The sequence below is a fragment of the Trichomycterus rosablanca genome, chromosome 4, assembly GCF_030014385.1.
Source record: "Trichomycterus rosablanca isolate fTriRos1 chromosome 4, fTriRos1.hap1, whole genome shotgun sequence".
Lineage (NCBI taxonomy): Eukaryota > Metazoa > Chordata > Actinopteri > Siluriformes > Trichomycteridae > Trichomycterus > Trichomycterus rosablanca.
Genome location: NC_085991.1, coordinates 15687907 through 15701636, shown reverse-complemented (window position 1 = coordinate 15701636; position 13730 = coordinate 15687907). Strand labels below are relative to the sequence as shown.

The 13730-nt window shown below is 40.4% G+C and overlaps 4 non-coding genes across 4 annotated transcripts; 2 read left to right on the top strand and 2 right to left on the bottom strand.

Annotated features, from left to right (window-relative positions):
• Positions 1–3520: 3520 nt before the first annotated feature.
• Positions 3521–3592, bottom strand: trnap-ugg (transfer RNA proline (anticodon UGG)). The gene has a single exon. It is a non-coding gene; the product is annotated as a tRNA-Pro (tRNA).
• Positions 3593–4540: 948 nt separating this feature from the next.
• Positions 4541–4628, top strand: trnas-gcu (transfer RNA serine (anticodon GCU)). Its single transcript has one exon. It is a non-coding gene; the product is annotated as a tRNA-Ser (tRNA).
• A 1180-nt stretch (positions 4629–5808) lies between these two features.
• Positions 5809–5880, bottom strand: trnae-uuc (transfer RNA glutamic acid (anticodon UUC)). Its single transcript has one exon. It is a non-coding gene; the product is annotated as a tRNA-Glu (tRNA).
• Positions 5881–6730: 850 nt separating this feature from the next.
• trnas-gcu (transfer RNA serine (anticodon GCU)) lies at positions 6731–6812 on the top strand. Its single transcript has one exon. It is a non-coding gene; the product is annotated as a tRNA-Ser (tRNA).
• Positions 6813–13730: the final 6918 nt, after the last annotated feature.

Genomic DNA, 13730 nt, shown 5'->3' with positions numbered 1-13730 from the left:
TCTACGCTCTCTGGCCATTTTATCAGATATTATTTGAGTGGGGTTTAGCTCCACCAATAACAACTCACCTTGCTGATGTACAGTTATAGCATTAATAAGGGATTAATAAAGTATCTATCTGTCTGTCTGTCTGTCTGTCTGTCTGTCTAACTATCTATTTAGTCTACTTATATTCATTTGCAATATGCATTTCAGCTGATGATCCCTGGAGTGTGCAGACAGAGCCATAGACAGTATGAAGGGTGGAAGACATGGGCAGTCACTAAATCAAAACGAGGAGCTAGGCCTCAAGCACCAGTTTTCAGCAGACACTATCCAAGGGCATATGAGAGTTCATTGCCAATCAAGAATGAGAAGCACCAGGACCTCATGACAATGCTGGACTACTTACCAACTTCTGCTCGATCTTTTTATGAATCTCTGGAATGTGAATAATAATCAGATTGATCTAAATTTTACTTAATATTACATTGTTTAATATTAGTTATGTTTCATGGGGGTTTTAGTGGGGGTGTTTTATGTATTGTTTATGTAATGTAAAAATCCTAAATTAAATATAGATTATACAGTATAGAGTTCTATTAAAAAGTTAATCATCTACAGAAATCACACTTAAAACTGACTGTATATGCATTATATGTCATATATAAAAGATTAATGGTTAATTAAATGCAAAGAATAAAGGTTAGAACTAATATATTTGTTAATGTCACATATACTGTTTTTCCATGAATTGACTTTGGCAGTGGAGATAAACTGTTCTTCAACATTCTATAAAATAAAACCAATAATATAAAGCATTATTATAAGCGTTATCTCTAATCACCTTCATGAATGAATAAATGCAAGTCTGCATAAAGCACATTTTAGTTTTTTAATGTAAAAAAAGTTGTCCACAGGAAAAAAAAATAAAAAAAAATATTTCTCCTTAACAGGACAAATGGTTGATATACAGTGGGGGGAAATAAGTATTTGATCCCCTGCTGATTTTGTAAGTTTACCCCTTTACAAAGACTTGAACAGTCTATAATTTTTATGGAAGGTTTATTTTAACAGAGAGAGACAGAATATCAACAAAAAATCCAGAAAAAAAACATTAAATAAAAGTTATAAATTAATTTGTATTTAATTAAGGGAAATAAGTATTTGATCCCATACCAACCAGCAAGAATTCTGACCCCCACAGACCGGTTATGTGCCCATGAGGCACACAAATTAGTCCTGTCCCTGTAGAAAAGACTCCTGTCACAGAATCAGTTTCTTCTGTTCAAATCTCTCGACCACCATGGGAAAGACCAAAGAGCTATCAAAGGACGTCAGGGACAAGATTGTAGACCTGCACAAGGCTGGAATGGGCTACAAGACCATCAGCAAGAAGCTTGGTGAGAAAAAAACCACTTTTGGTGCGATAATTCGAAAATGGAAGAAATACAAGATCACAGTCAATCACCCTCACTCTGGAGCTCCATGCAAGATCTCACCTCGTGGGGTAAGAATGATTCTGAGAAAGGTAAGGTCAGCCCAGAATTACACGGGAGGAGCTTGTCAATGATCTCAAGGGAGCTGGGAGCAGAGAAATGCTGGATATGACCCAAGAACACCATCCCCACCGGGCTTTTTTTTTGCCTCCAAACACGGTGAGTGGAGTTGATGCCAAAGAGCTCAATTTTGGTCTCATCTGACCATATCACATTCTCCCAAACTTTCTCTTAATCATTCAGGTGTTCATTGGCAAACTTCAGACGGGCCTGTACATGAGCCTTCTTGAGCAAAGGGACTTTGCGGGCACTGCAGGATCTCAATCCATTACGGCGAAGTGTGTTACTAATGGTTTTCTTGGTGACTGTGCTCCCAGCTCCTTGAGATCATTGACAAGCTCCTCCCGTGTAATTCTTGACTGACCTCACCTTTCTCAGAATCATTCTTACCCCACCAGGTGAGATGTTGCATGGAGCTCCAGAGTGAGGGCGATTGACTGTGATCTTGTATTTCTTCCATTTTCAAATTATCGCACCAACAGTGGTCTCTTTCTCACCAAGCTTCTTGCTGATGGTCTTGTAGCCCATTCCAGCCTTGTGCAGGTCTACAATCTTGTCCCTGACGTCCCTTGATAGCTCTTTGGTCTTGCCCATGGTGGTCGAGAGATTTGAACAGAAGAAACTGATTCTGTAACAGGAGTCTTTTATACAGGGACAGGACTAATTTGTGTGCCTTTTGTGCACATAACCGTCTGACAGGTCTGTGGGGGTCAGAATTCTTGCTGGTTGGTAGGGGATCAAATACTTATTTCCCTTAATTAAATACAAATTAATTTATAACTTTTATTTAATGTTTTTTTGTTTAATGTTTTTTTTGTTGATATTCTGTATCTCTCTGTTAAAATAAACCTTCCATAAAAATTATAGACTGTTCAAGTCTTTGTAAGGGGGTAAACTTACAAAATCAGCAGGGGATCAAATACTTATTTCCCCCACTGTATGGTTTTTCGTTGGAAGGGCTCAAATATTGATTCCATGTCTGACACAACAAAATAAATTTCACGTCTCAACAGTATGGTAACAATTTTGCTGAACACTGGCATTTCATCAACAACATTAGTGCAAACAACAAGACCAGTGCGATACTCAGTACCACTACATTTTACCCAACTAGTTTGACTTATTTCCAAGGACAGATCAAGCTGAAAATAGTCTGAAACCAATTCATTGTTTTCAATTTCATTCAACTCTACAGTTCTCACAGATCCAATGCCTTTGAATGCTATTTGGTGTTTTAGTGCAAGAGACTTTGTCAGATTCTTAAAATTTAAATTGGGTTAATGAGGGCTCATCCAGGATTTGAACCCAGGATCTCTTGCACCCTAAGCGAGAAGCATACCCCTAGACCAAAGAGCCAGCCAGGACAGATGCCAGGGCATTTCTTTGACCTCTGTAGCTTAGCGTCAAAACCATGTTGACTGGTTGCACTGGGAAGTGTATTCATGACAAAACAAAATTCAATGCAGAGCTTCATTAAAGCATTTCTAACAGTTTAAGCATGAGGTGTCATTAAAGACTCGCTTTGTCAGATTAAAAGACTTGGAAGCATTTGACAGGAGCTGTGTGCAGTCCCACTGACTTTATGCTTCACACTGTTTACGTTATGTATCATGTTTATCCACCCAAACTGTACAATACAAACGTTGTGATGCTGTCTTTAATCGGTTAGTTATACAAGAGATTTTGCAACATTTACATTACCATGATATTTTATCTTGTCGTGATGACTTCATGCTCCTTGCTGTTTGGATTTCGTAACATTTTCAATGCTTTGAATTTGCCCAAAGATTCTAAAATCTGGAGAAGAAAAAAAAAAAGCATTAAGCTGACTGGAAGAATTGTTATGAAAGGTATTTACATCCACATCCAAGCTTACCAACTTCTACCAGTGTATCAGCATGTCATTTCTGTTTGATCATTAGATTTTAACGGGACACTTGATAAGTTTTTTGTATAGTTCAATGACATATTAGACTAAACAAGGGCTCGTCCGGGATTTGAACCCGGGACCTCTCGCACCCAAAGCGAGAATCATACCCCTAGACCAACGAGCCAGCAGGAACAAGAGTCTTTGACTGACCTTCAACACTATGTTGTCTGGTTGAGCTGGTAAGTGTGGTCGGTGCTTGCATTACAAAACTATCAAAACCTCCAGTATCAGTACATAGACTGGTTATAACCTCTTTTAAAGAGTTAAAACATGAACAATATTTAAAGGCTCCAAATAGTAAAAACATCTTTTAATTAGTCAACTGTCAGGACTAGGAAGCATTTGAAAGCTTTGTGCTGTTTTCATAAAGTACCTTTGTAACCCCATGTAATTAGGCAGGTTTTACATGTTTACTAACTTAATGCCACCTTTGATTTCTAATGGACTCCTTGCACTCATGGCTAGGACGCATTTCCATTTTCAAATAATGCAGCTTGGATGTTTTCGGTTGTATTGTTTACATTATCCGGAATACGCAAAACCTTAAATTTTTTGCTAGTGTGAGATTAAAATGAGTGTCCGGAGTAAAGTTTTCAAGTTGGAACAGCTCAAGAAATATTCAGAGCACTGTTGTGTTCCTCTTTGCTCAGCGTCAGCGAAGTTTAATGGAAGTTTAAGTTTTCATAGCTTCCCAGCTCAGAGAGACCTCAGGAGGCAGTGGCTAATAAACATCTGTCGGGACCACTTTACTATTTCGCCTCATACGAAGGTCTGTAGCAGAGATTTCTTACCAGACCACTTGGTTGAACCAAAAATCCCAGGTCAATAGGCTGCAATGTTTTCAAAGCAGACCAAAGTAATTCAAGAGAGCTTTTAAAAGTGCAGGCGAATCCCATCCTCGTGGAGGTGAAAGTACTTTAACGGACATAAGAGTAGTAGTTTAGATCGTCTGTGTTGCCTCTTTCCACCCGTTTTCAGGCCAATCCAGCCCTCTGAATCTCCTCCTGCCACACTTGATTACAAATGACTCACCTGCAATCAGACCAGAAGAGCATTCCTCATAGCTTGACCAGACGAGGTGGCCGAGTGGTTAAGGCGATGGACTGCTAATCCGTTGTGCTCTGCACGCGTGAGTTCGAATCCCATCCTCATAGGAAACAATACCATTTAAACTCTTAATGCATGCTCAGTAATCCAGCTCCACAAATCCACAAGTGAAGACTGTTAAAAAATGTGTGGTTACTATCTGTATGTCATTAACATTGTTCAATGTTTAAAGGCTTGGTTTTCAATGAGGATATGATTCGAACCCATATGTGCAGAGCACAATGGATTAGCAGTCCATCGCCTTAACCACCACGTCAGAACATGCTCTACCTCCATGAAGTAAGCCAAAAACACAATTGCATTAAAAAAAAGCATGTATAAGATGTGCTGTTTCTCTCTGGTGTTACAGTTGTATTTTATGTGAGTAGTACCAATATGTTGTAAAAGTGAGAGCTTTATTATCAGAGCTGACAGCAAGAATTTCAGGGGTTTTGATCAATGTTTAAAGGTCTGATTTCCAAAACCACACATGCAGAGCACAACGGATTAGCAGTCCATTGCCTTAACCACTCAGCCACCTCGTCTCAACCTGCCTAGAAAAATGTGTTTCTGGGCCGATTGGTCTGATTGATCAACCCAGACGGCTTGAACAGCTACATTGCCTTTTAAGAACTATCTGGGTGTTTACCAGAATGTGCACGCACACTGCATTAGTGAATTATCTGTTAACAGTCAGTTTTAAAGAGAACTAAAATAAAATGAGCTTTCTGCTCTTCAGTCTTTTACAAATCTACAAAATCTACATTGATCAATCAGACCAATCAGACCAGAAACAAGCAGGTAAAGCAAGACGAGGTGGCCGAATGGTTAAGGCGATGGACTGCTAATCCATTGTTCTCTGCACATGTGGGTTCGAAAACCAGACCATTGAACAAAACCCCTGAAACTCTTGCTTTCAGATCTGGTGCTGCTCGCAAAAAAAAGCAGAACTGTAATACCAAATACTTATTTCTGTCTTTTGACCAAGGACAGAATGGAAAACTTTGAAGCACGGTATACAAAAACACCCTGCCGTGACCCGGATTCAAACCGGGGTTGCTGGGGCCACAACGCAGAGTACTAACCACTAATACAATCACGGCATTCCAATGATCAGCCACGTCCAGCTCACGTCACCTGCTCCCTGATAGACTGCAGTCATAGTTCCAACAGAACAAGCCTCTTGAGCTACAGCAACATGGGGCAGAGGAACTAATAGGCAAAGTTTTGCTCGAGTCCTATCATAAAGACGAATTCCCATACCGGGAGTTGAACCCGGGCCGCCTGGGTGAAAACCAGGAATCCTGACCGCTAGACCATATGGAAAACTGAAGGGCTCACCATCGGCTGACACCAGCATCAGTCTCTTCTTTCCACTTTGACAAGACCTGCATTGTTGGATCTGAGGTACCAAGAATCATACACAAGGAGTTAGAAAGACAAAAAAGGCACAAGGTAACCGAGCCAGCCAGGAGTCGAACCTAGAACCTTCTGACACGTAGTCAGACACATTATCCATTGTGCCACTGGCCCCTAAGAGACTATGCTTGTGACTTTCCTGAAGCTCCGGCCTCATTTCTGTCTTTTGACCAATGAGAGAATGGAAAACTTTGAAGCACGGCATACAAAAACACCCAGCTGTGACGTGGATTCGAACCGGGGTTGCTGCGGCCACAACACAGAGTATTAACCACTATACAATCACAGCATTCCAACGATCAGCCACGTCCAGCTCACGGCAACTGCTCCCTGATAGACTGCAGTAATAGTTCCAACAGAACAAGCCTCTTGCGCTACAGCAACATGGTGCAAAGGAACTAATAGGCAAAGTTTTGCTCGAGTCCTATCATAAAGATGAATTATCATACCGGGAAGGAAGCTACGAGCTTGGCACACTTGTTTCTGGACATTTTTGCCCATTCCTCTTGGGCATGTCCTTGCAAGTTCCGTCATGTTTTTTTTTAGCTCCTTCCACAGATGTTTAATTGGATTCAGGTCTGGGCTCTGGCTCAGCCACTCAAGGACATTCACAGACTTTCTCCGAAGCCACTCCTTTGTTCTGTGAGCTTCGGGTTGTTGTCATGTTGGAAGGTAAACCTTCACCCCAGTCTGAGGTCCAGAGCGCTCTGGAGCAGGTTTTCCTCAACCAGAAAGAGCATTCCACAGAGCTTGACCAGACGAGGTGGCTGAGTGGTTAAGGCGATGGACTGCTAATCCATTGTGCTCTGCACGTGTGGGTTTGAATCCCATCCTTGTCGAAAACAATACCTATTAAGGTCTTAATGCATGCTCGATAATCCAGCTCCACAAATCCACAAGTGGAGACCGTTAAACAATGTGTGGTTACTAATCTGTATGTCATTAACATTATATTAAAAGAACGGCTGTATAAGATGATCAGTTTCTATTTGGTGTTACAGTTGTGATTTTTTTGTGAGTAGTGCCAATATTTTGCACAGAGCAGAAAGCAAGAGTTTCAGGGGTTTTGTTCAATGTTTAAAGGCTTGGACTTCAATGAGGATGGGATTCTAACCCATACATGCAGAGCACAATGGATTAGCAGTTTATCGCCTTAACCACCACGTCAGAACATGCTCTACCTCCATGAAGTAAGCCAAAAACACAATTGCATTAAAAATATATAATGTAAAAATATAAGATGTGCTGTTTCTCTCTGGTGTTACAGTTGTATTTTATGTGAGTAGTAGGGGTGTAACGATACATCGTTTCACGATGCATCGCGATGCAAAAATGTAGCGATGTGCATCGTGGACATCTGCGCGATTGTACGAGTGCACGTGCGTTCTGTAATTTATTAGTGATGGGTCGGTCGCGAACAATCCGGCTCTAAGAGTCAGCTCTTTAAAATGAACGGCAGGATCCAGAGGCGATTAGTTTTTTTTCCCAGGTTTTTTTTTTTCGTTAAAGCCGCACGTGATTGGTCAAGATGCGTGGTGACGTTTGTGTGTTTCCACTGAGCAGGAGGGGCGGGGTTACATACAGACACACACACGGACAGCGTGCACATGAACAGGAGGGAGTGAGAGAGAGAGAAAGAAAGAGAGCACTTGATGAAGTTTTACATTGCGCTTTACGTATGTTAGGATTTTTGGAACATAACATCATTATTAAACATAAATTCAATATGGGAAGTTTTACGGCATTTTCCAAGTTTTACGACATTCATGCCGCATGGCCCTTTGTTCAAAATGGCTCCTTGGTAGGGTCCCTCCAGATTCCTGCCGAGGGGGGGGAGGCGGAGCCTGTGCTCTTTAGCACATTTCATTGGCTCCAACAGCAGCGGCGGAGGAGGAGCCTAGACTAGTTTAAAAGAACGGCGCGCTCAGACGCCGGGGCTCTTTCTTTGGCTGTTGTTTTTGTAGATTGTAGGAGAAAGGAGCGCCGATCGGCTTAGCTCTGACTTATATTCACAGATCGTTTCTTACACTTAATGAAGTGTTTTTGAAGAGTACTTTCTGGATTCTCCGACTGCTTATTTCAGAGCCTCTCGACAAAAGATTCATCCTAACAGATGGTAGCAGAGGACGGTTCGTAGAGGCCTGAAATAGCATCAAATTGATTCAGCTGACTGAGCTAAAGACCGAGATTCCGAGGATCTTTTGTACTCAGTACAAGGCGCGCCTATACAAGGTAAACAGATGTTCTCTGTATATATTAGCTGCATTTATTATTTAGCGTATTGAGTGTGAAAGTGTCTGATTACATTACTAAAGTATCATTAGATAGTTTAAAACTGTGAATATATGCCGAAGCTAAAAATGTATGTTTCCTGATTGCTGAGTTTGAACCAGACCGGTCTAAATAAACTGTACAGGGCGCCATTGTGTTCGGCTGGGTCGGAGCCCGGGACACTATTGGAGTGAGGAAAATCCGTCTGTTTTGGTAACGGGATTCGCCTAATTCGATTGTCACATATCTTAAAAGAATCTGTCTGTTTTGGTAACGGGATTCAATTAAGAAGAGTGTTCTAAATTTTAACGAATCCGTCTGTTTTGGTAACGGGATTCGCCTAATTCGATTGTTACAAATCTTAAAAGAATCTGTCTGTTTTGGTAACGGGATTCGATTAAGAAGAGTGTTCTAAATTTTAACGAATCCGTCTGTTTTGGTAACGGGATTCTAATTCGATTGTTACAAATCTTAAAAGAGCCCGTCTGTTTTGGTAACGGGGCTCGATTAATAAGATTGTTCTAAATTTTAACGAGCCCGTCTGTTTTGGTAACGGGGCTCGATTAATTTGATTGTTCTAAAGTTTAACGAGCCCGTCTGTTTTGGTAACGGGGCTCGAGTAATTTGATTATTCTAAATTCTAAATTCAGTTCGAAAATAATACATCAGGAGTTTGTTTGTCAGTGTTTCTGTGTGTATTTGTCTGCGAACCGCGGGTGAAACCGTGGGTGAGCAGTTTACTTTGTCCGTAACCTTTTGTTTGTCAGCCATCTTGCCCACGTGTGGCTTTCTGTCTGTCGGTTATTTTTGCTCTGAATGCGCAGCGTGTTATTTCTGTCTGTCGGCCATTTTGGCTCTGAATGCGCAGTGTGTTATTTCTGTCTGTCGGCCATTTTGGCTCTGAATGCACAGCGTGTGGCTTTCTGTCTGTCGGCCATTTTGACTCTGGGAGGGCAGCGTGTGTCCTTTTGTTCGTCAGCGCCATTTTTGGCTCTGGGAGCGCTGCGCATGCTTTCTGTCTGTCCGCCATTTTGGCTCTGGGGGCTCTGCGCTGCTTGCCTTGTTCATCGGCCATTTTGCCTTCGCATGCCTGGGGTGTGTAAGTTGTGCAGATAATTTTATAATTTAATTTTATAATCTTAAAATAATTATGAGTTGAGGCGAAGCATATGATATGGTACCTTATTAAGTGTGTTTTAAGGTAGATAGCGTTCTTAAACTTTAAGGTTCTTAAACCAGGAAAGGGGGTACTTAGAGTAGAATTCATCCATGTGTGACATAGGACATTTTCACACATAATTAAGGAAAATCTCCTTAAATCAGGGTTGTTATAGTGAATAAGATTAAAATTTTTGATTAACACAGCGCTTGTTAATCGTGTTAGAAGCTTTGCTGGATGTATTGTTGAGAGATTGTTATATTGTTTCTTTGTTTTAATGTGTGGGGCAGTGCTGGACAATAATTCGACATCAATATGTCGCAGTGGAGAATGTTTCAATAACGGTGATATGATTTTAAACAAATTCGATCAATACACATACATACAAGAAGCCAGTGCTTAGTGTTACCGCTCTGATCACACTGGTTACTGTAACAAAGTAGTTTTTAAAGCACATTTCACAGACTGTGATTTTGTTTTTGCTTGAGTATGTTTTGCATTAGTAATTGCTACATTTTGAATAACATCTGCTGCTGAGCAAAATAAAAACGCCAAAGAAATCGCGGCTGTGAAACTGCTGCAGCGAATTTTGCGACGGTGAGTCAAATCTTTTGTCTCGGTTCCTTTTGAAAAGCCGTATATTCGCATAACGGCTCCCGGAAGAGTCAATTCCTTTGTTTCAGTTTGGAGAGCCGTTTCGTGGATTCGAATCGTTTTGCGACACATCGCTAGTGGTTGTGCAGTTCGAAAAGGTTTTATGTCATTTGAAACGACACATTACACATCCCTAACCGTTTTAAATGTAGTATCAACATGTTTCTTCTATTACATTTGAATTAAAAACAACTATTGCGAGTTTTATATCCACTCCTGTTGGCATTACACCGTAGAGAACCCCTGCTGTTTACTGTGAGCACATTTTAAATGAGTTACTTTCTACTTTTTGCTTGAGTGGATTTTCAGAGTAGTAACTTTACTCGTAATTAGGTGGAGATTCATTAAGGTAATAGTACATTTGCTTGAATACACTTTTTGGTACTCTTTCCACCTCTGATTAAGACATGTGTTGATATATTGGATTATATACTGTCAAAGCTTGTGTTTATTTGAGAGTGATGTCGTGTTTTTATCTGTGTACAAATGCTGAATACAAGTAAAAGGTAAAAGCTAATATGTTACTGTTTCTAAAATATTGTGTAGTTGTAAAGAGTGAGATTTCATAGACTGTTGCAGGGTTCAGAGGTTTGCAAGTGAGGCCTTTCAATGTTGGTGTTTTTGGCGGTTTATTTTTTCCTTCTCTGGAGCTTGTGTTGTTCATATCGATATCGGAATTGTGTCGTGTCGACCGAAATTAGGAGTTGTGTCGTGATATAGATTTTGGCCATGCCATCCAGCCCTAGTGTGGGGGTTGTGGAGTTAGGAAACACGTGTCTATGTGATCCAAAAAGTTTAAGGCCTCCATTGTAGTGTTAATACTGTATGTGCTCCCCTCTGTAGTTGGTAGTGAATTGGGGGAATCTCACTGGGGTCCCTGAACGACCCTCAAGGGGCGGAGCTAAAGGGACATCACGAGTGACTGACATTATCTGCGACTCCCCATCTCTGTGTCTTTGAAAATGGAGATCTAACAGCAGGACAATTGCAGCAGGTAGTTATTAATAGGATTAAAGACACCACTCCAACAAAAGGTAGAGACGAGGAAGGTGAGAAATATAAAAAATTATTTCATAATTGGGTAACTAGGAGATTGTATCCAGTTTCAAGTGAGCCTGTTCCTCCAGCTGCACAGAGATTAAAAATCTTGGAACACCAGCAGGGAGAAGTTGGGGTGCAGCAGGAGAAATTAGATCAAGGAAGGCGACTGAAAGCATTAGCAAACAGGAGACAGCTGGTAAAGCTGCAGGATCAACTAGTTAGAACTAAGGTGGCTTTGCAACATATGAAAGTTGTGATAAGCAAGGCAGATAAAGAAATGAGCAATGGACTTGCGACTCTAGATGTTAACACACCACAACCTAAGTTACCAGTCCTTGATCCATCAGTTCATCCTCCTTCATATGAAAATGTAAGTAATATGTTGAAGGTTCTCCAGCAGATGTCGCTAGGGGATGAGAAGCATTCAGATCCTACTAAACAGGTAACTACACCTAAGGAGTTGCATCACCACAATGACCCTGACAGGTATACACATTCCACTGAACCACCTACCCAGTCTACTACAACACTCAGACATGATGTTGCTCCACCCACACATCACCGTCCGGAAGCCCAAGAGACTACTATGGTAGTGACCGGAGGACAGTTAGCCATACACTTACTGACACAAAACTGTATTGCAATTACATGAGACATACACCTAGGTATTTATAGCTAATAGTGGAGTATAGGGATTTTGATTTTTAGTACACTTAGGAGCTACCCACTAAGGTATTCAGGAAAACATAGTTTGATGTTTGACTATTAGTGCTACAAAAACATACTTATACTGAATGTTTTTCTATTCATATTATAATAATAGAGAGTCTTGGCATCAGTTCCCTATAAATCTTATGAGGTGTGATCATTTGTTTGCCTCTTGAATTAAATTGGAAATAATGCCTGAAGGTACCACTATTGCTGTAAAAGACAGGGACTCTGATCCCTTCTGGATTTGTGCAGGATTTTCTTTCTGTCTTTGTCTGCTACAGAAATATCCGTAGTTATACTAAGTGATCTTGAGGGTTATACTTATCTAACTCGGTTAGTGCCAAATTATTTTCTATAACTGAAAGGAAAACATCTCACGTATCAAGTTAATGATTGTATAAATACTACAGTGTACTTCTAAAATTGAACATTATTATCAAATGCTGTAATGTACTTAATCCTACCACTTTTTACTAATTGCAGGAGATGGTGAACATCATGACTGTATTACTCTATCTATTTTTTCTGGGCCTGATAGGAATCCTGAATTGGAAATGTTTGTGAAAGGATTTGCATCCAGAGATGCTTCAACAGACAGGAAACAAGTGGGCTTAGTTAAAATTTTAGCAAATGATACTTTGTGTCATTGTCCCTCCTATTCAATTTATTGGCTTAAATTGTTGAACTACATGCTTTAATAACAGCCTCTAGACTGGCTGAAAGCAAAACTGCTTACATGTTTATGAACTAAACTTTCACATATGGAATCGAACAATTGGTTGTATTTGGTGGGAGAGTGTCTTGTTTTGACTAATTTAAATTTGGAAATCGCCCACCATACCTTGTTGCACAACTTGTGGGTGCAATTCTGCTGCCCAAACAGAGAGCCATTTTGTAAATTGTGCATATTCTAAAGTTTTGTTCCAATTTTACAGGACAATGCCAGAGGTGACACTGCCGACAAAGCTGTTGTACACCTTCCACTGCTCACTAACGACATTATTTGTTTACAGGTCCAGCTAACACCAGACTTTGATTGAACTAACTTTAAAATTCTGTGCTTTCCAACAGGATAAACACATTTAGAAGGTTCTGATTGTGTGTCTCCTGATGTTTGGAGATGTCCAGTGGGCAAACCATGTCTTACTAAAATACTATACCATACCAAATTGACCCATGAGTAGAACCATGTGTCAAACAGGGGGGACACAATAAAACAATCTATGCAAATCTAGATAATAAAAACCTGCCAAATGCAACAAGGGCTCCTAGTGAAGGACATCCTGTCTCTAATCTTTTGAACTGAGACAACATTGTGTCTATTACCCAGCTACTGGAGGAGCTGTGAAGAGGGAAATCGGCACCAAACACTGAAAATAATAATTCTCATACAGATGAGCATGAGATAAACATAAAAAAAATTGCCTTTAGGCCGTTTGAAATTCTGTTTGGACAACTCTACAAAGACATGGATTGAAAATATTTAATGGACAAAATTCTAATTGGACACAGGCAAAAATGCAGATTTAATGCTTGGTTGCCGTCAATTTTTTAATTATTTTTGTTTCAGTTGCCCACATCTGGTGGAAAAAGGTTAAGAGGGGTCGGTCTCTGCATATGCGGAGTCTCCACACTGATCTCGTTTAGGTTTATTTAATGTTTTATCTTCAAGATTTGATTGTAAAATTTGAAAAAAGGGGGGAGTATAATGGCAGGAATGAGAGTTTATGTTTAAATATGGCAGGAGTACTATGGCAGGAATAAGAATTTATGTTTAATATGCTGCTTTGTGTATTAAATCCTGTGATACATTGTGCTGGGGCAGCTGGACTGGCAGACCTACGGATATGCATGCAGATTCAGGGACGCCTGGTGAAGGTAATCTTCAGCCTTACCTCCTGTTTAGAGAAAAGGGAGTTGT